This window comes from Amblyraja radiata, chromosome 1, assembly GCF_010909765.2.
Source record: "Amblyraja radiata isolate CabotCenter1 chromosome 1, sAmbRad1.1.pri, whole genome shotgun sequence".
In the NCBI taxonomy this organism is placed as follows: domain Eukaryota; kingdom Metazoa; phylum Chordata; class Chondrichthyes; order Rajiformes; family Rajidae; genus Amblyraja; species Amblyraja radiata.
In genome coordinates, this window is record NC_045956.1 from 68,793,783 (window position 1) to 68,818,238 (window position 24,456).

Genomic DNA, 24,456 nt, shown 5'->3' on the forward strand with positions numbered 1-24,456 from the left:
CCCTCATTGTAACTCCTCATAAAATACAGATCAAACTTCAAACTGGTAAGTTCTCGTTTAATCTTACTATTTTACTTCGGAGTCACGTGAGTGACTACGTGAAGATTTTAAAGCTCTGTGATTTCATACCATGGAAACGAGTCCATGCATCACGTCTGCCTTGACTGTGGGAGGAATAGTGTTAACATAATTTGGACATGATTCGTCATTGAAATCATAAAATTTATTAACACAAATTATAACCCCTTTTATGGGTTTAATTAATTTACAGAACTTAAAAATTTTTCTGCAAATGTTCCAGATTTCATCACTGGTTTATTGTAAAATAACTGGAAAGTTTTTTCCCCTGACCATCCTGCTGCTTCGAGGACTTGGTCCATGGGCACATCCAGTTGTACTGCTGCCGATGTAGCTGCAGCCCTGGTGGAATGAGATTTAAAAACGTTAGTATCCACCCCAGCCTGTGTCAGCACCTGTTTCAGCCATCTCGAGATGGTCTGGACCGTCACTCTTTTGTGAGGTTGCTTATGGCTGATCAGCAGTCCCTTCTCATTGCCTCTTAGGATTTTTGTTTTCTCTATGTATAATGACAGGTGTCTAACTATACAGAGACGGTCATCTGAAGGGTATGACCTAAATTGTATATTGAGGCCTGCTGATTCCTGTCTGTTCTGCTTTACCAGTTCGTAGATGTGGAACGTAATATCGTCAGGTGAGGAGGTCATGTTGAACAGTCTGAGTTTATGCAGTGACTGAACCCTCTGTGCCATGACCAGTGCCATTAACATGACTGTTTTCAAAGTTAGTCTGTGTAGGGACAGAGTTGATGCTGGAGACCAGTTCCTGAGCATTTTCAGGACAATGCTTACATCCCAAATTTGGGAGTACCTGGTTTTTGGGGGATTTGTATTAAATATTCCCCTCATGAGCTTTGTTATCAGAGGGTGAGTCCCTACAGAGTAACGCTCTGTCCCTTGCCATAAGTAAGTCGACAGGGCACTTCTGGCGCTGTTGATGGCACTAGCTGAGCCCCTCATCATAGTGGAGGCCTGCCAGATATTCCAGAACAGACGGGATGTTCATGTTTCTGTTGGTGATGTTGTTCTTATGACAGTACATTTCCCACTTCCTGATGTAGACCAGATATTGTTTTTTAGTTGATTGTCTTTGGGCCGCCGAGATCATGTTCGCTGTTCGGTCCGTTAGTCCCAGTTGTAGAAGTGGTGTTTTTAAACTCTACAAATTAACAGGTTCTGGCTTTTATGGCATGGATGGCTATCCCCTGTCACGGGATGTAGCAACAAGTCTGGTCTATATGGGATGGTAATACATGGTTCTAATACCATGTTTTGCACCACTGGGAACCATGGTTGTGTAGGCCAATCGGGTACTACCAAAATACCAGACGCAGAGCCTTGTTGTATTTTCCTTAATACCTGACTCATGAGGCAGAAAGGAGCGAATGCATAGATAAACAATTTCCCCCAATGCAGCGAAAATGCATCTGTTGCTGCTGCCCCAGGGTCTGGTTCCCATGAAACATAGTTAGGTATCTGGTTGTTTAGTCTGGATGCAAATAGAGCGATATCTGGTGTTCCATATTTTGCTGTAATATCAGAGAATACCATTTTGTTCAACATCCATTCGGTGTTTTCACTAAATTTGCGTGACCTGGTGTCTGCCACTAAATTTAGTCTCCCTGGTAGGTAAGTGGCTGATATCCAAATATCTCTCTGGATGCACCATTGCCAAATTGAATTAGCGAGATTGTCACATGATATCGATTGTTACCACCCATGTGGTTGATGTATGCTACCACGGTGGTATTGTTTATTTGTAATCTGACATGCTGGTGATATGACCCAGTACAATATGACTTAAGTCCATGGAATGCACCCAACATTTCTGTAGATGTTCCTTTAACATAGTGACCTAACGCATAGTAACATAACGCAAGTAGTTTATGCCTAGTGTGAGTAAGAAAGTTGCCTCCTGTGCTGTCCATCTACCTCCACAGCTGGTGATGGTATTGGTGGCTCCCCACCCAAGTGCACTGGCATCAGTTTGTAGTACCATGGAAGGGTTACTGACAATGATTGGGTTGGAACAAAGCCAGAGGTTGTCTATCCACAATTTTAGTTCCGTTTTGGCTTAGATTGGTAGTCTTATAGGTCTGTCAAAGTGACCTGCATTGATTTTGAGAGCTTGTATTTTTGCTCTCTGTAAGTTTTGGTAATGTAGAGGTCCAAATTGTGTGGCTGGGAAAGCAGCCACCATTTTACCAATTACGTTTGCTACCAATCTGATGGATGGATTTCTGATGTCAATTAGGTTATTGCAAGCCTCTATTAAATCTCTAGCCTTTCCCTTAGGTAGTGTCACCGTCATGTGAACTGAGTCAATGGCGAATCGCAAATAGTCCATAGTAGTGGACGGTGTTAGTTTAGGTTTAACTGGATGGATGATAAATCCCAGTTTTTCAAATAACTGTTTTGTGGCCGTTACAGTTTGTTTGGCCAATTCCAAAGTTATGCCCACAATGAGTATGTCATCTAAATATGCCATAACCATGTGTTTACATTTCCGTAGAAACGCTAGGACTGGTTTTAAGATTTTCGTGAACAGCCTGGGGGCTGATGATAGACCATTTGGCAGTGCTTTATATTGCCAGGGTTGTCCCATCCAGTTGAATTTTAAGTAACATCTGTGGTCACCTCGTATGGGTACTGAATAGTAAGCATCTTTTAAATCGATGCTGGCCATGAAGTAACCATTGGAAATTAATTGTTTAGCAGGTACAAAGGTTTCCATTTTAAAGTGAATATATTGTACAAATGTATTCAATTTTGTCAGATCTATGATGATGCGACAACCACCATCTTTTTTGGTTTTGGTAAAAATATTGGACACGAATTCTAATGGTTCGTGTTGAGTTATCTCAATTACACCTTTTATGTAGAGCCGCTCCAGTTCAGCTTGTGCCTCTGATTTTTCTTTATCAGAGAGTACGAATACTCGGTTCGGTCTATGTTGAACTGGAGGGCTGTACTCGTGTATAAACTGTATTGTATATCCCTGGATACTGCTTAAGATGTAAGTATCGGTTGTTAGCATGCTCCATGCATTCAAAAACCTGTGTAGTCTCCCCCCAACCTCCATGTTCTCCATATCTTTTAGAGAACCAGACCCACCTACCTCCATTGTTACCAGTGGCAGGTTTACTTCTTTTTGTAGTTCTTCCGCTGTTGTTGTTGCGCTGGTGCCTGGTTTTTCGGGTTGGTTGGTGTTGGCATTGGGGTTCCCCGCATCTTCCAAGAAGGCCGGCCTGGGCCATGGCCTAAAAAAGACTCATGTTTGGAAAACCGTGCCTTCGAGCTTTCACCAGTTCTGCTGGTGGGTGCGTAGGGATGCTGTCTTTGGCTGTAGTGGGATTTTGTTGGTGTTCCTTTTATTAATCCCAAGGTTTTGGCTTCCTCATCGAGCTCTTTTACCTGCTTCGATAGGTTGCCACCGAACAAGAGAATGGGTGGTTTTGTGGCCCCAGGTTTGCACAGTCCCGCAAATTTTGGGTTCAGTGTGGGTTGTATGGCACTTTTCCTGATGTTATTAATTTTGTGCTGGGTGTTACAGAATAGTGCCAGCGCATCTTGTTGGTCCTGGGACATATTCCTGTCGTCCACTGTACGGGCAAATGCTGTTATCCCTGCGGTCAGTAATTTCAGTATTTTTTGTAATTTTACATCCATACTCCTGATCCCTGTTCCGATGTGTTTCCATATACAGTTGTTGATAATTGGAACGTTCAGGGAAATGCAATTGCCCGGTGCCAGATGTCTTCCTGTGGTGTCCAGAACAGCCTGCTCTTGTAACTGGTTTAGTGACATGTAGTCAATACTGGCAGCAAGCTTTGGCTCCAGATTTTTCCCAGTCTGTTCCGGCTGTATAAAATTGGCCACCATGTCCAGCAAGTTCTCTTTTTCTCGCACCCCATGCACACTTATCTGTTCTTCTGCGGACCCCTCTTCCAGGTCAGCCCAGAACTGACCCGCAGTGCTCCCCTCCGGTGAGGTGGAAACACTATGCAGCCCTTGAAAAGGTACTGCTGTGGGTTTACCATAGGGCCCACAGTGACCCAACTCCATCTCCCGGAGTCTGTCACGTTGGAGCAAATGCTCCAAACACCGCTCCATTCGGCTCCAGCGCTCTCGGTCGCTGGCCGCCCGCGGTGGTTCAAAGTCGGACTCCTCCGAGTCCACGACCTTGTTAGTTTTGTATTTTGCCTTTCTGCCCGGCCACGTGGATCTGGCCGGTGCGGCGGCGACATCAGGCACAGCTGATCCCACTACGGGTGATCCAAGTACCGTCAGCTGCTCTTGCTGGCTGCCCGCTACTGCGCGGTCCTCCCTCACCAGCTTTGTCGCAGCCCTTGTCTTCTTTGTTTTCTCCATTTCCCTGCCTGTAGTTGGGAAAGGAAACAAAAAAGACCGCAGAGTAAACCCTTACCTGCAATTAGCGGCTTTTAAACTGCCGCCGCGGAGGAACGTCCTTCCACCGCGTCTGACGTTTCGCAATGCGTGTAGCGATATGACACGTATGCGTCCTGGCGGGCTTCTTCACGTAGTCACTCACGTGACTCCGAAGTAAAATTCAACAATAATGAGGAGATAATATAACCGATGGAACAATATGTTAATTAAAAGGAATTTGAAGATAATAAATCTGAATTTCAGTTGGCTGAGATAAAAACAGAAATTGTTGGAAATACTCAGCAGATCAGGTGGTGCCCATGAATAGAGGGACAGAGTTATCATTTCAGGTCAAAGGTACTTTGACAATGGGAGCTTTTGGAGGAGTGCCAGTAGCCTGATTATGTAAGAAGGGTCAAAACAAGCAGCAGCACGCAATTAAGAAACAACAGTCGACAAAGGGAGTGGCACAGTGACTCAGTGGTAGAGTTGCTGCCTTACATCGCCAAAGAGCCAGGATTGATTCTGATTATGAGTGCTGTCTGTATGGAGTTTGTACGTTCTCCCTGTGACAGCATGGATTTTCTCCAGGTGCTTTGGTTTTCTCCCACATTCCAAGGATGTACAGGTTTGTAGGTTAATTGGCTTTGGTAGAAAATGTATATTGCCCCTATTGTGATGGATAGCGCTAGTGTGCCCTATTGTGATGAATAGCGTTAGCGCTAGTGATCACTGGTTGGCACAGACTCGGTGGGCCAAAGGCCCGTTTCCGTGCTGTATTTCTAAACTAATTAAATTAAATTTAACTTGCTGATCCATGCTCCTTGACTGAGCTGCAACTGGATGAGATCTCCTGCTCTTCTGAATTTGCTGGTACAACAGCATAAAATCATCTGGTTTCTCTTACCATACCCATTCTCCTGGGTTCCTTATCCCTTGGCTACCCTCTCCGTCCTCTTTCCCATCATGTTCCATCCGTCCATCACCTTTCCCTTAATCTGGTTCCACTAATCCTCTTCCAGCTTCTGTCCCTATCCTCCCCCTCCACTCCCTCCACCTGGCTACATCTGCATAATCCCTTTTCCTTATCTATTTTTGACTATCACCCACCAACCTCAAGACCCTGCATCAGGACTGGGCACAAAGACAGACACCACAGATGTTGCTTGACTCAATGAGTTGGGGTGGGAGATTGCAACCTTCACATGGTCCATCCTGTTTCGACTAATGCAATCAACCCGACGTGCACAAACAAGATCAAATAGAACAAGTTGACCAACAACTTTAGGCTGTGCACGCCATACGCAAGAAGAAGACTCAATGAGTTTATCTAGCTGTTAGATTTATGATTAAAGCATTAAACCAAGCTAGTGAAGAATTCACCTGCAGCTGGTAGCACGAATGGTATTGCTACCATGTTCCACTTTACCTCTGAAATTCAGCTCCCATGTCAGATTCAAAAAATATAAAACTTTAAATAATAAAACAGAATAAAAGCTTTAAAAAGTTAAAAGGCAAAGTCATAAAAAGACTTGAAAAAAATCTAAAACATTGCAAAAGAATCTTTACACAGAGAATCAGAAAACAGGACACTGGAATTATTGTATGCAGAGGGATGTCATTTGTCCACCCGAATCTGTATCAGTCCTTTATACAGCAATCCAATGAATCCTATTTTCCAGTTTCTCCCATAAACTTTTAAACAGGTACATGAATAGGACAGGCTTAGTGGGATTAGGGTCAAACACAGGCAGGAAGGTCTAGTGGAGATGGGACATGTTGGTCAGTGTGGGCAAGTTAGGCTGAAGAGCCTGTTTCCCCACTGTATGATTTAATCACTGTAATTAATTTCCCTCAAGTACCAATTCAGTTCCCGTTAAATGCCCTGATGGATTCTTCCTAACACCTCCACCAGTACTGGGTTCCAGATTATTCGGGGGTCAGACAGCATATGTGGAGTTTTGGGTCAGGACCCTTCTTCAGACTTCCAAAGAAGTGTCCTGACCCAAAACGACACCTAACCATACCCTCCTCAGATGCTGCCTGACCCATTGAGTTTCTCCAGCATTTTGTGTTTTGCTCAAGATTCCAGCACCTGCTGTTCTTTGTGCCTCCCTTTGTGGTTCCACATTATTGCCGCTTTCTAAGTAAAAATGTTATCTCTCACTCGCCCCTTGTTTCTTTAGCCTTCCATTTGAATCTATGCTCCATGGCCCATTAACTAATGGAGCAGATATCTAAACTAAATGCATCACTTTGAAACACCTTCAAACACAGAAATCTCAAGGATCATCCAATAGAAATTGAAAAGTATATGCAAGGACTAAACGGAGTACCTCCCCTCAAGAATCTATCAGTCTTTTCACATGAAAAATAATCTGTTCCCACATCCATCCCCTATAATTTCATACAAGGGGAAAAAAATCTGTTGTATCACCTTGTACCTGACACCACATTCATGATGGGGTGAGACATGATTGCACAGTGAAATGCTCCAGTTACTTCTCACAACCTCAAATTTGTCCTCTGTGTTTTTGCTTGCATGGAATTCCAGCACTCAGAATGATTATGTCGGGGGAGGTCAGCAACACTGCCTTCGTTTCCCCACATATCCAGCCCAATGGTTTTGTCCAATTCCTTCTGGCCTTGTCTTGACGTGTGATGGGCGTCCTGGGTTTGAGAGATTATCTGGATGACCCCCTGGCTCATTGCACTTGGTGCCGTCTCTGACAGATCTGAGTAGCTTCAGATTCATTTACTGAACCATTGATCTCAAGAGTGAGATAAACTGGGATAGAAAACCTGTTCCTCATCCCTATCCCGGAACAGCTGTTGGATGCAGACTGAGATAGGATCAGACTTGACTAGTCATGCCCTTCAAAGACGCACATTTGATGACTAATGTGTTTAGATTTATCCATGAATACTGATTGCTCCCTTTAGTCACAGGGACTTGGGGAATTATGGGATTCTCAGTTAGTGGTGTCAGTAAGCTGCATCCATTATGGTAACAATTAGGAACTTGCTGAGTTTTGTCAGTGATTCGGAATGAATGGCTGTGAGACCTAGACATCTGTGCATGCACCTACAAATGGTGCTGCATCCATCACGTGGCTCCACTGCTGGATTTCACAGCGAGTTTTGCGGGAGCATTGAATCTTGCTGTGACTGCCAGCGTCACACTAGGGAACAAGCTCTCCAATCCTGAATCAAATCAAACCTGACACAGGCTCTGAGATCCCATTGATTTCATGGATGGCAAAGTTGTACAGCTAGTAGAGATGATGCCTCCCAGCTGTAGTGATCCAGGTTCAATCCTCACCTCAGGGATTGATATTGGTATTTGTTTATTATTGTCACATGTACTGAGGCTTTGGGTCCAGACCCTGCATTAATACTGAAAGCTGAGATGGATGATAGCAATTGTAAAGAGGAGAGGAGGAGGGGTAAAGGATAATGGACAGATGGAGCCAGGTGGGAGAGTGGAAGTGCTGGAATTGGGAGACTGAGGCTGGATGGCAATAAGTGTGAACTCAAAGGCTACCAGATAAGTAAGGAAGATGATACTGTGAACAATTAGGGGAAAAGTGGAATCCAGATGGAATCAGATGGGGTGGGGTGAAATGTGTGAGGAGTTGGCGGATGGAGCCAGGGGGGGGGGGGGCAGAAGGATGAACATAGATGATGGAGCCTGGAAGAGGGGTAAGAGAAAGAAGACAAAAAATGGGGGGATGAAAGTGGATTGGAAGGAGAGAGATAAGGCAACGCAGGAGGCAAAGGTTGCCTGAAATTAGAAGACTCAATGTTCATATCCTTGGGTTGTAGATTCCTCAGGCAGATGAATATGTGTATGTATTGGGCCTCACCCTGGCAATGGAGAAGGCTGAGAATGGACAGGTCACTGTGTGAGAAAATAACGATTGGGGCACTCCACTGCGGCGAGCCTCAACGACATCCGCCCAGTTGCACTTACTCCCATCATCACCAAGTGCTTCGAGAGGCTGGTCCTGGCACACCTCAAAGGCTGCCTACCTCCCACACTGGACCCCTATCAGTTCGCCTACTGCAAGAACAGGAGTACGGAGGATGCCATCTCAACGGCACTTCACTCCGCCCTCTCCCACCTCGACAACAGAGACACCTACGTAAGAATGCTGTTCATCGATTAAAGCTCAGCATTCAACACCATTATACCCTCTAAACTGATCACCAAACTCAGCGACCTGGGCATCGACCCCTCCCTCTGCAACTGGATACTGGACTTTCTAACCAACAGACCCCAGTCTGCTAGGTTAGTCAACCACACCTCTTCAACCCTCACCCTGTACACCGGCATTCCACAGGGCTGTGTGCTGAGCCCCCTCCTCTACTCCCTCTTCACCTACGACTGCACACCTGTACATGGTACTAACACCATCATCAAGTATGCAGATGATACAACGGTGATTGGCCTCATCAGCAACAATGATGTCGGCCTATAGGGAGGAGGTCCAGTTCCTAGCAGCATGGTGTGCTGACAACAACCTGGCCCTTAACTCCAAGAAGACCAAGGAGCACATTGTAGACTTCAGAAGGTCTAGGGGCGGCACGCACACCCCCATCCATATTAATGGGACGGAGGTGGAACGTGTTTCCAGCTTCTGGGGGTCAATATCTGAAGGCTCACCAGCGTCTCTTCTTCCTGAGGAGACTAAAGAAGATCCATCTGTCTCCTCAGATTCTGGTGAACTTCTACCGCTGCACCATCGAGAGCATCCTTACCAACTGTATCACAGAATGGTACAGCAACTGCTCTGTCTCCGACCGGAAAGCACCGCAGAGGGTGGTGAAAACTGCCCAACGCATCACCGGTTCCTCACTCCCCTCCATTGAGTCTGTCAAAAGCAAGCGATGTTGCACTACTACGACTGTATGTACGTTTATATATTTATTGCTCATTATTCTATGTTCGCTCTTCTGGGGAGATGCTGACTACATTTCGTTGTCTCTGTACTGTACACTGCACAATGACAATAAATTTGAATCTGAATCTGATCTGAATCCGAATCTGAGATTAGGAAGCAAAGGTAATTTACATTCACATTTTTTCATTTAAAATTTACATTTGCATTTTAAATTAATTAGCATTGGATTATTGTCTTTAATGATTCCCAAACACATTTATATGTTTTGGTTTCAGTGATTTCTGTGCAATAATATTACCTTTGAATAATAACACCTTTGAATCTTACACCATTTAAAAACTACTCTGCCTTTCCTACCGATGTGAATGATCTCACATGATCTCGCATGGTATTCCATACTACTCATTTAGCCATTTGATATCCCTCTGAAGCCTGTTCCGATTCTCCCTCAACCTGTGCTTGTAACCATCTTTATTTCATGAGCACACCTGGACATGTTACATTTGGTGCTCTCATCCAAGTTATTGAAATAGATTGGAAAACAGCAGGGGCTAGGGCAGGGGTGGGGAACCTGCGGCCTTAAGGCCGCATTCGGCCTTCTAGGCCATTAAGTGCTGCCTTTTAAATGAATCCAAATTTTGTAGAACAAATCCTTTTATTTTCATTTTATTTATATGTTTTTATTCATCTTTTATTATTTTTATTTTAATCTTAAAATGAACGTATTTAAAATATCAAAGAGTAAAAGAAGATTCAACAAAATAATCCTCCCCGACTGACGGCCACAATTAAAACATTAATAAGTCATGAGGCCTATTTTAACACCTGTTATGCTCATGATTTAGTTCTAATGCGACTCTAGAATGTACGTTAACCTCCCACAAAAAGCAGTCACAACAAAGTCATTAAAAGGTTAGTTAACTTTAGAATTCACAATTTTTTTTCATTTTCTTGAAGTTAGTACATAGTAGTTAGATTTTTACAAAATAATGTACATTTTGAAGTATATCTAATTGAAGTTTCTTGGATGCGGCATTATTAGATTACAGCTAACCTAATGTGGCATTCCAACATTAAAAGGTTCCCCACCCCTGGGCTAGGGGCTATCAACAGTCACTCTTCCACCCCATTTCTCATAGCCTATCAGCCCAAAAATGACCCACTTATCCCTACTTTCAATTTTCTATCCATTAATTAAATTTTAATTAATACCTGTGTTTTTATTTTACCAAATCTGAACAATACACATACATTATCCCTTATATGTTGGGACCTCTGCATATTTCTGCCATTGACTTTAATGGCAGAAAGGAATGATGAACCAACAGAGCAGGTGACTTCACCATTATTTATATTCCTATATTTTCCTGGGAGATTCATGGCACCCGACCCATGCTGTCGTTATTAGGCGGGAAGTTTAGTATGAAAAACTGAAGCTAATTTAAATAAACTCAAATGTAAACGTGAAGTATTATAACTGAAAACATAATTCTTGTAAGCATAATGCAAGTCCATATATTTTTACTCTAATGATGTCTTTATCACAATTTGCTTAGTAATGATGGATGGTCTGAATTAATTAGACTGTATTTAATTTCAACTTTGCATTATAAACACCTTGTATACGTAATTCTTGTGCAATAATTTTTTTTGCTATATCTGCTAGACTGTACAGAATTTGTCTTATCATGTTATTTCATAATTTAATAACTTAGTTTTTAAATGTAACATCAATTTTTGAAATATGTGAAACATGTCAATTGATAGCTGTTGAAAATGTATAAAATTGACAGTATTAAAGCCTGGGGACATGAAGCAGAACTGCCTGAAGTCATCTGTTCCCATCTCTTTTCAGATAGCTGTATATTCATCTGGTATGGAGAAATTCAATTGTGAGGGGTAATTTTTGATCAATAATTGATATACAAAACCCTGACCAGAATGAATTTAAGCATGTTTTCCTGAAACTTACAATGCCAGATGATGCTCACTTGGCTACCAATTTATCTGCACTAGTTTTTGCATTGGAGGGAGGGGTGGTACTGGCAGGAAATAGGGGACACATAGTTGCACATTTCCCTTGGTTCTTGGTCCTCCAAAATATTCCAAACGTAATTTAAACTGGAGGGCACTGAAGCAATTCTGGTTACTTGCAAAAATTAAAGATTGCCAATAACTAGATTATGGAATGAACTAAAAGGACAAATAGAATATGGATTTATTGTTATGCTTGCTCCTACATTACGTGTGATTTACAGAGAAAGATCTTTTACATTTTTGAAAGAAATCTGGAAAACCTGATTTCCATGTAATCCCAAATTGACAAAATTTGCTTAAATGTATCACCAAGTGAAATTGCAGCATTCCATCAAAATAACAAGTTCAAATTGCACTGGTGGCAGCTGGATATAGTGAACACTGGCTTGTGATTTGTTGCCATGGTCACTGAGGCTTAGAGGAATCTAGCAATATTCAGGTTAGCTTGGTAGGCAGCAAAGGTTTATGTTGCTATTGCATCAAATGTACAGACTAATTTTTAATCTCAGAGACACCAGGTGAAGAACATAAACTGATACTAAAACACTTTAAAGTCAAAAGTTTCCCAGGTCCGTTTAACCTTCAGTAAATGCCTGCCCTTTATGTAATGCGCCAACCCCTGAATTCTGATGTGGTAGGTCCCACATGAAACTCAGATGGGTACATCTGTTCACTGACAATTTATGTGGGAGATACTCTTTGACTTTGACGTTTTAAAATGAAATTTCTCAGCAGATTAGTCATTTACCTTGAAATGGAATACGGTACATCAAAAAGTTGATTCACTGAGGAAGCAGACTTAGTCTTTGGGCTGCTGATCGCAAGTTCGCAATGAGCATAGAACAGTGACAGAATCCACCCTGTGGTCAATGACTGTAACCAGTTTGTGTCACATAAGCAAACTAAACAGGTGACTCATATCTACATTGACATTCTGTAACCCCCATTTACAGTAAGATGATGGTGAAGACACCAGCAGTTTTAATAGAAACATGAACACACAAATTAATAGAAACCCGCTGATTTTTTTTTTAGATAAATACTATCTATGAACTATTAGAATTATTTCCTCCATGATTTATATATTAGCTGGCTTTTCTGCTTTTAAAATTCATTTCAGATGACATCAATAGGATCTGCCGCTGCCATGGTGTTGCATGTTTGGCACCGCTGGCAAGGAATGAAATCTAAGGCAATTATCATTTCTTTAGCTGAACTAACACAAATTTTAATCTGATCTATAACTAATGGACAGACACAAACAGGCTTCAACTTTTTATCACTTCATTCTTTCTCTCCATTTAACATTACTGTGCCATTACAGTTTAATTATGTTTGATGTTACTTCATGAATGCTGTTTAATTTAGAGATACAGCATGGAAACAAGCCCTTTGGCCCACTGAGTCCATGTTGACAATTAGTACCCATTCACACTAGTCCCATGTCATTGCTGCTTTCTCAAATTTACAGAGGCCAATTAACCTACAAACCCGCACGCCTTTGAGATTTGGGAAGGAACAGGTGCAACTCGAGGAAACCCACCCATTCACATGGAGAACGAGCAAACACACCGACAGCACCCAAGATCAGGATCGAACCCGAGACACTGGTGCTATTGTCTGTAATGATTCTAAGCTGACCACAAATTATTGTGGCTACAAAATTTGGAACTAATTGTCACTTGTCCGGATATTGTGCTTTGGAGTGTATGGAACTCTGGAACATTATGGAGGTACAGTCCATACATGAAATCTGGCTGGTAATGTTAAAGCTAAGAATATAACTGGCATTAAGCTCAAAATTATGGCATCCTCCTCTCTCAAGATATTGTCCCATTTACAATTCTCATCATACGACACTGCAATTGAGGTCCAGCTCCTAGCAGCATGGAGGAGGTCCAGCTCCTAGCAGCATGGAGGAGGTCCAGCTCCTAGCAGCATGGAGGAGGTCCAGCTCCTAGCAGCATGGTGCGCTGACAACAACCTGGCCCTTAACTCCAAGAAGACCAAGGAGCTCATTGTAGACTTCAGAAAGTCTAGGGGCGGCACGCACACCCCCATCCACATTAACGGGACGGAGGTGGAACGTGTTTCCAGCTTCAGGTTCCTGGGGGTCAACATCTCCGATGACCTCTCTTGGACCCACAATACCTCAACTCTGGTCAAGAAGGCTCACCAGCGTCTCTTCTTCCTGAGGAGACTAAAGAAGGTCCATCTATCTCCTCAGATTCTGGTGAATTTCTACCGCTGCACCATCGAGAGCATCCTTACCAACTGTATCACAGTATGGTATGGCAACTGCTCTGTCTCCGACTGGAAAGCACTACAGAGGGTGGTGAAAATTGCCCAATGCATCACCGGTTCCTCACTCCCTTCTATTGAGTCTGTCCAAAGCAAGCGTTGTCTGCGGAGGGCGCTCAGCATCGCCAAGGACTGCTCTCACCCCAACCATGGACTGTTTACCCTCCTACCATCCGGCAGGCGCTACAGGTCTCTCCGTTGCTGGACCAGCAGGTGCAGGAACAGCTTCTTCCCGGCGGCTGTCACATTACTCAACACTGTACCTCGGTGATTGCCAACCACACCCCCCCCCCCCCCCCCCCCGCCCCCGGACACTCCTCCCACCAGGAAAAAAAATTGCACTACTATGACTGTATGCACGTAAATATATGTATTTATTGCTCATATTCTATGTCGCTCTTCTAGGGAGATGCTAACTGCATTTTGTTGTCTCTGTATTGTACACTGTACAATGACAATAAAGTTTGAATCTGAATCTGAATCTGAATCTGAATTGGTTGATGATATTCTGAGAAGTGATTTACCAAATAACTTTCAATAACATATAACTGGGTCTAAACTTCTGAATTTTTCAAACTTTCTTCCTGTTTACATTCTCTCTGCATTTCTCCAGAATAAGTAATGGTTACTCCTCCTGGTGTTTACCATCATAGCTAAGAGATATAACATTTGGCATCATTCTCTGCACCATTCCCACTGTCTCCACAATGTTTATAGAAACATAGAATCATAGAAAATAGGTGCAGGAGGAGGTCATTCAGCCCTTCGAGCCAGCACCGCCATTCATTGTGATCATGGCTGATCGTCCCCAATCCATAACCCGTGCCTGCCTTCTCCCCATATCCCTTGATTCCACTAGCCCCTAGAGCTCTATCTAACTCTCTCTTAAATCCATCCAGTGATTTGGCCTCCACTGCCCTCTGTGGCAGGGAATTTATGATCCTTATTGACCTGAATTGTCATTAATCATTAGATGGTCGTGAGCAGTTTATGACAATTAAGTTCAAAGGTCATTCATGAGTCGCTTTCATTATTTTGATAGATTATTATAGAAAGTCTGAGCACATAAACATCATCTTATTACCTGACGAATGAAGTATTTATTTAAACGTAAGAATTGTGTCAAGAATAATGGACTATATATTATTACAACCTTTTTTGCAGGAGCAAAGACTGAAAATTGGGCACATTTGTTACATTGCATCTGCTCTATATCCTTTCTTACATTTTTACCTTCAGTATGCAAGATAAATTGGAAAGCAAAACACTGGATCAAGCTGCAGTAACAATATGTAGCAAGGCTAAAGCTTAAATTATGCCAAACATAGAACATAAAACACAGTGACAGGCGCTTCTGCCAACAATGTTTGTGCCAAATATGATGTTGAGTTAAACTAATCTCCTTTGCCTGCACATGATCCATTGGGTGATATGTGGTGCAGCAGTAAAGTTGCTGCTTTACAGCACGAGAAACACAGGTTCGATCCTGACTATGGTGCTGTCTGTACTGAGTTTGTTCGTTCTCCCTGCGACCGTGTGGGTTTTCTCCGGGTGCTCCAGTTTCCTCCCACACTCCAAATACTTACAGATTAGTAGGTTAATTGGCTTTGGTAAAATTGTAAATTGTCCCTAGTGTGTAGGATTCTGCTTGTGTATGGGATGATCACTGGTTGGTGTAGTCTCGGTGGACTGAAGGACCTGTTTCCTCGTCGTATCTCTAAAGCCTAAAATCAAAAAATCTCTCCACTCCATGCATATCCATGTACCTATCTAAAAGCATCTTAAATACCAAATATGCAATTATCATCTGAATATCGTATTAAAAGAACAATTTTGCCTGCTTTCTGCAGGCATGCATTGATTCGGAAGCTGATCACTCTTGTATAGCTTAAAGATCTTCTTCTTCTTCTTGCATATGGCGTTCACAGGAGGACAACTTGTTCTATTTGATCTTATTTGATTGTGATCAAATCACGCCAGGTTGATGGCATTTGTTGAAACAGGCTGGACCATGTTGCAATCTCCCACCCCAAGTTTAAAGATAAAAGACCATAAGTTGACAAATTTACTGGTATTGCAGAATTGTTTAATCAGAGGAAGGAAAGGAAAGATGGATTTTTTTAAATTATGCAATACTGAGGAAATTATCCAAGCAATGTGTCCTTGGTAGGTTTTATAATTACACAATAAGGGAATACAATATGGTAACAATTGTTGTGGGAAACAGATGCATGGTAGCATTCCAGATTTCATATTGGAACCCGAGAAAGTTGTGAATCTGTGGGATTCTCTGCCACCAAAGGCAGTGGAGGCCAATTCACTGGATGTTTTCAAGAGAGTTAGATTTAGCTCTTAGGGCTAAAGGAATCAAGGGATATGGAGAGAAAGCAGGAACAGGGTACTAATTTTGGAATGTCATATTGAATGGGGGTGCTGGCTCGAAGGGCCGAATGGCCTACTCCTGCACCTATTTTCTATGTTTCTATAGAATAGTCCCCACAAAATCCAACATGAACTGAGTTTCCTCAGCCAAGCTGCAGATGTGACCAGGATCACCCTCCAGGAAATGATTTTGTAAGAAGGAAGCACACTTTAAGTTAGTACAATGATTGCTCAGAGTTTTGCAATTTAGAAAAATGTGGTTAAAACCAGTTTCTGCTGTTTCAATGAAGCTAAGGTGGGAAAAAAAAGATCTGTGAGGGATCAGGGCAATAAAGAAGTACTCTATCCTCAGCCAGACCTTATGAAGAAAGCATGCCGTGCGATGAGGGAAGTGAAGATGAGAGGAATGTTTTGTGTATTCCTTAACAGGAAATAGGTGATGTGAAATTATGATACTTAACTCCTTAGAAGGTGTAAATTAGTTGTTAATGCTGGTTAATAATAATTTATTCTGGATATCCTTTCCCTTTGGAAAGTAATTGTTAATTTAAAGAATGAAAGCTGCTTATTTATGTTTATATTGAACTGAACTGTTCTGTATTTTTGCTTACAATACTGTTGTGCTGCAGCAAGCAAGAATTTCATTGTCTTATCTGGGACACATGACAATAAACTCTCTTGACTCTTGACTTGACTTGAAATTAATTCCTTATAATTGTTATTTATTTAGTTCTTTCATTTATTAGTGTACAAGATGTAAAGAAGATCAATGGTTACCTCACTTTCCTATTGGCAACCATGCTGGTAGGAGTGGATTCACACAAATATCACACCACACAAGTGTGGCAGATTTCCTTCACTGAACGCCAGGAGTGAACCAACTTTTATTTTTACAAATATCGTGCTGTTTCATTGTAATTACTGATACCAGTCGCTAAATACTAGAGCAGTTAAATCTCGTTATAATGGACCATAGTGGAGGAATAGTGTCCATTGTTATTGATTGTCCGCTATGACAGAGTGTAATATATCCCATATCAGAGACACAACAATAACATTCAGTCTGAGCAAGAACTGCACTGACAGTGGTGCCTTTTTTCAACTGGATCATCAAAGCAAAGCCTTACATGCCCTAAGCTGCAGAGCACCAAGTTCTCAAGACAGCAATACAGGTGGTGGTGGTGGTGGTGGTGATGGTGGTGACAGAGGATGCGGCCAGTGGCGGTGTCGGCATTCCGGCCTGGCGGTGAAGTTCAGTTGGTCTGTCCGCTATAACCAAAATCCGTTATAAAGAGGTCTGTAAAAATGAGGGTTTACTGTATTAGTTAGAAACATAGAAAATAGGTGCAGGATTAGGTGATTTGGCCCTTCGAGGCAGCGCTGCCATTCAATATGATCATGGCTGATCATCCAGAATCAGTACCCCATTGATGCTTTCTCCCCATATCCCTTTATTCCGTTAGCCCTAAGAGCTAAATTAACTCTCTCTTGAATACATCAAGTCAATTATTTCAAGTTCAATTTCAGATTCCCAGTATAGACTTCATCTCTACTTCAATAACCCTTGAAGCAATGATACAAGTACAGCAACTTCACTGTGATGTTGCAATACCTACAGTTTGCTGATAGCTTGATAGATACATGAAAGATCATCTGTGAGATCAGTCCAATGTAAATCTAGACTAAAATTTGGACAATCTCTATTTAGGTGTCTATGAACATTCTAAAGGAACCAAATTTAACAAAAACTTTTCACCTATTCTATAACACTACAAAGATAAATCAATGTTATGCAAGGATCAAAGAAATGTTCCGTGCTCAAAAGGAGAAGATACGACAAATATTTGAAAAGGAACAACTGAAAAAAGATTATAATAAAGTCTGGGCAAATCCTACCCTATCTGATAAAACAGAATCTGAATAATTCTGAGATAATTTCTGAATTTGAGAGATTAGATCAATATCACAATGATAACAAAGAATAGTGGAAATTCTTCAGACAAGGTCAAAGCAGTAATAGCACCATCAAAATGATATGTGGGACGAGCACATATCATTTGAAATATAAGAGGAACAGCAAAGGTCAAGCAACTTGTGAACCTAGCGTTGGCAAGCAATGGAAACGGTTTCCCCTCACAGAGGAATGAGGAAGCAAGGACTAGAAACAAAACATTCTCATTCCAATCAACCTTGAGGAAGAGGTTTCTTGAACTCAGTTTAATTAGGTTGTGAGATCTTTGACCAAATATGACTAAAATAAACTAAAAGGTAGTGTTTCAGTGCACTTGCAACTTTTGAGGTGTTGAGGTTGTGGTTTGGAAAGTGTTGTTAAAGAAGCTTAGGTAACTGGCTACAGTGCAATTTGTAGATGGCACTGAAACCTATTATGGTATGTTGATAATGGAGGGGGTCAATTGTGATTGGAGTGTCAGTCAAGTTCTGGGTGGTCTCAAGGCTTTTAATGGAAATTGTACCTGCATGTGCACAGGCAACTGGTGAATATTCCAGCACATTCCTGACATGAGTCCTGGAGATAATGGGAAGTATTTGAGAAGTGAAGAGATTACTTATTTGCAGCAGGATGTCCAGCCTCTCTGGTCATATTATTTACATGGTTTGTGGTTAGAAGCAAGAGTCATAAGAGAAGTTTATGAGAGAGAATTACTCGAAGGAAATGCAGGAGGCAGCAGCAGCACCTTGGATGGTTTAGTTTTAGTTTAGTTTAGAGATACAGCACAGAAACAGGCCTTTCGGCCCACCGAGTCCGTGCCGACCAGCGATCACCCCATACATTAGCACTATCCTACATACTAGGGACAATTTACCATTTACAGTCCTGTGGATTTAGGTTTTGCACTATAATCTTGCACCATTGTGTTGTTTTGCACTCATCATTGTACTTATTGTTGTATTTTTCATTACTGTATGTATCCTAATTACTTCAAGAGCCTTATGTGAACAAGGAATGTCCTTGTACTCTGCTGTAATAACAATAAACAAATCTAATCTAAACTAATCACGGTCCAAAGTATGAGGTACCTCATCAAAGGCCTTTGAGAAATTTAGATGTACCTCACCTTTAATTTGACTCTTGTCTGCTCTTTTCATTAATAAAAACAAATATTTCAGGCGTGGCATCCTCTTTTAAAATCATTGCTATTATAATTTTGGTACCTGTATGGTTTTTTTGTCATGCCTTTACTAAACATTCTGTTGTTTCGTCACTATGATATTAGACTAATTGATTTATAATTCCCTATTTAATCCACTCCACTTTCTTAACTACAGGAATCGGATTACCTGTTGCAAGTCCTGGGGCACTAAACCACTTGCTGACATTTTGTTTTATCTATATGTATCAGCTCATCTGCTATTCTCTATCTCAAGGGCCTGTCAACGTAAGCAATTTTTCAGTGGACTGCAGGCGACTGTCAAGTTCACGGCACTCGCCTGAAAAACCGGGAACTGGAACGGCGACTGTTAGAGTGGAACACACACATACACAAACACATCGCAAAGGCAGGGGACAGGGAAAGCGGGGGAGCGCTGTCTGAAATTCACACGGTGCAAAGCCAAGGTGATACAGACACACACCGTGATGAACAGGAAGGTTAAGACAGCTAGCACAGTGTATGGTAAGATTTTTAAAAGAGGGGGAGGGGGAGAAGAGGGGAGAAGTGGGGAGAAGGGGGGAGAAGGGGGGGAGAAGGAGGGAGAAGGAGTGGAGACACTTTTATGAAGCCAGACAACTTTTAATAAGCTAGAGATACACAGCTGTGAAGTTTGGCGGGCATTTAACATGACCGGTCGGTTTTCCTTGGTTCTGAAAACTCGTGCTTACGTTTTTTTCCCCCAATGAGCCAATGAAAATGCCCAGTCAGCAAAGGCGATTAACTAAAACTACCTACGACTACCTCGACTACCTATAACTGCATGGCGATCCCACAACAACTGCACCTATGACTACAGGATTATTGATTTTCTCCATGGCGACCAATTTTTGGTCGCAGAAAAATTTTCAACATGTTGAAAAATTTGTGGGCACCATACTGAGGCCGTGACTAATTCCCAGAATGCGGGAACTCCTTGCGACCATGAAGGAGACTCAGCAGAGAGCACCAGCGAACATGTGGCGACCATGTGGCGATCATGAGGCGAGCGCAGAGTCTCCTGCACTCGCCTAAAAAATCGCCTAAGTGGGACAGGCCCTTTAGTCTTCCAATATGTGCCATTTGGAGTTTTATCCTCTTCAGTCTTCAATAGTTTTATTTTAAATTATTGCCTCCCTGCTCTCATTAGAGTGGTCATTTATGTTGATCTCCTTTTCAGTTACCGTGTACACTGTGTTAATTTCCCGATGCTGAACAAAACAACCTATTAGTCCACGTGTATGCCATTTTGCCATCATTGTGTTTGCTTACCTAACACATCCTTCAGTGGTCCTAACCTATCTGGTTTTCAATGTATGCAGAATAATTTATGATTTATTTATGTATGTCCTACTGAATGAGTGTTTTTCTTACCTTTTCACGTTATTGTAAGATGTAGTTGCAGAATTTCTTTATTTGATGTTTTTTAATTGTTAACCCCAATTTTGTACTTGGAGTTGATTATTTTCATGAAGAATAATCAAAGTGAAATGTAATGTAGTTGCACACTGTTAAGTGAACATTCAGAGACCCCTAAAATAAATAAATATACAGTGGCTCGTTCACATCAGCTTCACTTTTGTTATTCTTGGTTGGAATTTTCTAAAATATTTGAACATGTAACCAGCTATTTATCTCCCCATAAGTTGGAGTGTTTATTTGAACTTTCATGGGGTGTCACATGTTGAATGGAAAAGTGTAACCATATCTCTGGCCATTTCTGCTTATTGGTTGACCCCACCGCACCATCCAGCCTCTCACGCGACACAACTGAGGTCAGGTTAGTCATTGAGTGAGGCTGACAGCCATGGATCTAACATTGGCACTCGGTTTAATACACTTAATGTTGGAATACGTTTTATAATTATGCGATGTACAGTTTGTTTATTTTAAGAAAGCTCTTAAATCTATCCTAATCTGTTAAAATGAGTTACATTTCATATTTATATTTCATATTTGAAACAAGAGCTCCTTGGCACCGTCATTGTGATTGGCCTATACCAGTGCAAGAAGCCCCAGGCATAATATATGCGCTTCTCCACTAAGCATATGTTAGTGAGCACTTGAGACTTCATGAGGTCCAGTTACGTACCAGACTTGGCTCTGGGACACGCAGACACTGACGTCAGCTGTAATGAATGTTCAACTTTGTTTATTTACTGTTCCACAATGAGTTTAAGGATCTCTTTCTGTTCTGGGAACCAGATGGAGATACTTTTTCCATGAGATATGAGGCATTAGACAGGGGATTTTCATCAATTCAGCTTCAGCTGACTATTAACTGATGAAGTCCAATCAGCCCCGTTGCTGTCGACCTTTTCTTCAATGTGACCATTGCTTTAAAACAAATATTAACAAATGGAACATTCAAGGAAAGGTGAGGATGAAGGACTTGCTTCACCTTGCCCAACCTTCTAGGTCAAACCTACACTTTGACACATAAGGATGAGATTTAGCACTTTGTGAGGTCCGATGTAAGAGGAAAGTTTACAGTGAGGGCACTTAGGAGCAAATAAATAAAGAAGAATCTTGGGGTGCAAGTCCGTCGCTCCTTAAAAGTGGCAACACAAATAGATAGAGTGGTAAAGAAGGGGTATGTCACATTGAACTTCATTAGTTGGGGCAATAAACATTGGCAAATCATTTTGCTGTACATAGAACTTTAGTTAGACTACATTTGGAGTATTGTGGTCATCGCATTCCAGTAGGCATATGAAGTCATGGAGAGGGTACAGACGTGTGGATTTGTAGGTTAATTGTCATTTCGAAATTCCCCCTTATTTGTAGGGAGTGGATGAGAAAGTGGGTTAGCAGGGAGCTAGTGTGAATGGGTGATCGATGATCGACGTGGACTCGGTGGGCAGTAGGGCCTGTTTCTATGCTGTATTTCTAAATTAAACTAAGAAGCCATAATGTAGTGGGCATAGGATGGAGTTTTTGAAGGAAGCCAAATTCAAAAAGATGCTCCATAGCTCCTCTCAATTACCAGTTGAAGCATTTTGTTGGATCAACACTGGTTGTGTATGGTGGTTGATATTGCTCCCTACACATCTCTTAAAGCATAGAAACATAGAAAATAGGTGCAGGAGTAGGCCATTCGGCCCTTCGTGCCAGCACCGGCATTCAATATGATCATGGCTGATCATCCAAAATCAGTACCCAGTTCCTGCTTTTTCCCCATATCCCTTGATTCCCTTCACCCTAAGAGCTAAATCTCTTGAAAACATCTAGTGAATTGGCCACTGCCTTCTGTGGCAGAGAATTTCACAGATTCATAATTCTCTGGGTGAAAAGGTTTTTCCTCATCTCAGTCCTAAATAGCCTGCTCCTTATTCTTAAACTGTGACCCCTGGTTCTGGACTCCCGCAACATCGGGGAAATTTTTCCTGAGAATCAGATTCAGATTCAGATTCAGATTCAACTTTAATTGTCATTGTCAGTGTACAGTACAGAGACAACGAAATGCAGTTAGCATCTCCCTGGAAGAGCGACATAGAATATGATTTCAATAAATAAATCTATTTACATGCATACAGTCATAGTGTTTTTCCTGTGGGAGGAGTGTCCGGGGGGGGGGGGGGGTGATTGGCGGTCACCGAGGTACAGTGTTGAGTAGTGTGACAGCCGCAGGGAAGAAGCTGTTCCTGGACCTGCTGGTCCGGCAATGGAGAGACCTGTAGCGCCTCCCGGATGGTAGGAGGGTAAACAGTCCATGGTTGGGGTGAGAGCAGTCCTTGGCGATGCTGAGCGCCCTTCGCAGACAACGCTTGCTTTGGACAGACTCAATGGAGGGGAGCGAGGAACCGGTGATGCGTTGGGCAATTTTCACCACCCTCTGCAGTGCTTTCCGGTCGGAGACAGAGCAGTTGCCATACCATACTGTGATACAGTTGGTAAGGAAGCTCTCGATGGTGCAGCGGTAGAAATTCACCAGAATCTGAGGAGACAGATGGACCTTCTTTTGTCTCCTCAGGAAGAAGAGATGCTGGTGAGCCTTCTTGACCAGAGTTGAGGTATTGTGGGTCCAAGAGAGGTCATCGGAGATGTTGACCCCCAGGAACCTGAAGCTGGAAACACGTTCCACCTCCGTCCCGTTGATGTGGATGGGGGTGTGCGTGCCGCCCCTAGACTTCCTGAAGTCTACAATGAGCTCCTTGGTCTTCTTGGAGTTAAGAATGGAAATGATGGTATTCAGTGGGTGGCAACATTGTGAGTGGTACATCCCTGTTATGGCTCCTTTAACACAGACTGTCCACAGTTCATGGTGGAAAGGTTTGCTAATGTTTACACAGATCCACTCTGATGGAATAATTCTAGAAAGTTAATTCCACGATGCAAGAGCTGACTGCCATTACTGACATTCTAACTATGCAAGACTTGAATGACAATCAAGGTTAAAGAAACATAATTAAGAAATTTAAGAACTTGCAACAGTTTTTAAAAGATAGTGGTGTTGCAGGCGGCGAGGGAGGCTGCCAAAAGGTACAATGGATAGAGAGTCTGAACATGTGTCTCGACCCAAAACCTCACCCATTCCTTCTCTCCAGAGATGCTGCCTGTCCCGCTGAGTTACTCCAGCATTTGTGTCTATCTTTAGAGTTATAGATGTGGGTGGAGACTTGGCAAATGGAGCTGGACAAGTGTAACTTTTGGGAGGGTGAATGTAAGTGGGAAAGTGTATAATTAATGGCATGACCCTTCACAGCATTGATGTACAAGAGGGATCATGGGGTACAAATCAACATCTCCCTGACAATGGCAACACAAGTAGAGAGAGCAGTGCAGAAGGCGTACGGTATGTTTTGCCTCCTTTGGTGGGGGCATGGAGACAGTAGGTCCAGTTTAATAAAACGTTGGTCAGGTTGCATTTGGAGGATTGGGTATGGTTCTGGTCACCCATTACAGGAAGGATGTGGAGGCTTTGATGAGGGTGCAGAGGAGGTTTACCAGAATGAAGCCTGCATTATAGAGGACATTGTATCTCCTCTTGTTAAACTTGCATTGAACCTTTCCTATCCATGTACCTGTCCAAATGTCCTTTAAACGTTGTTATAGAATGTGCCTCAGCTATCTCCTTTGGCAGCTCCTCTAGATAAGCACCGCCCTATGTATGGGAACAAAATTGCCTCTCAGGTTCCTGATAAATCTTCCCCCTCTCATCTTAAACCGATGCCCACATATTTGATACCCCTATTTTGGGTTAAATACTCTGTGCAT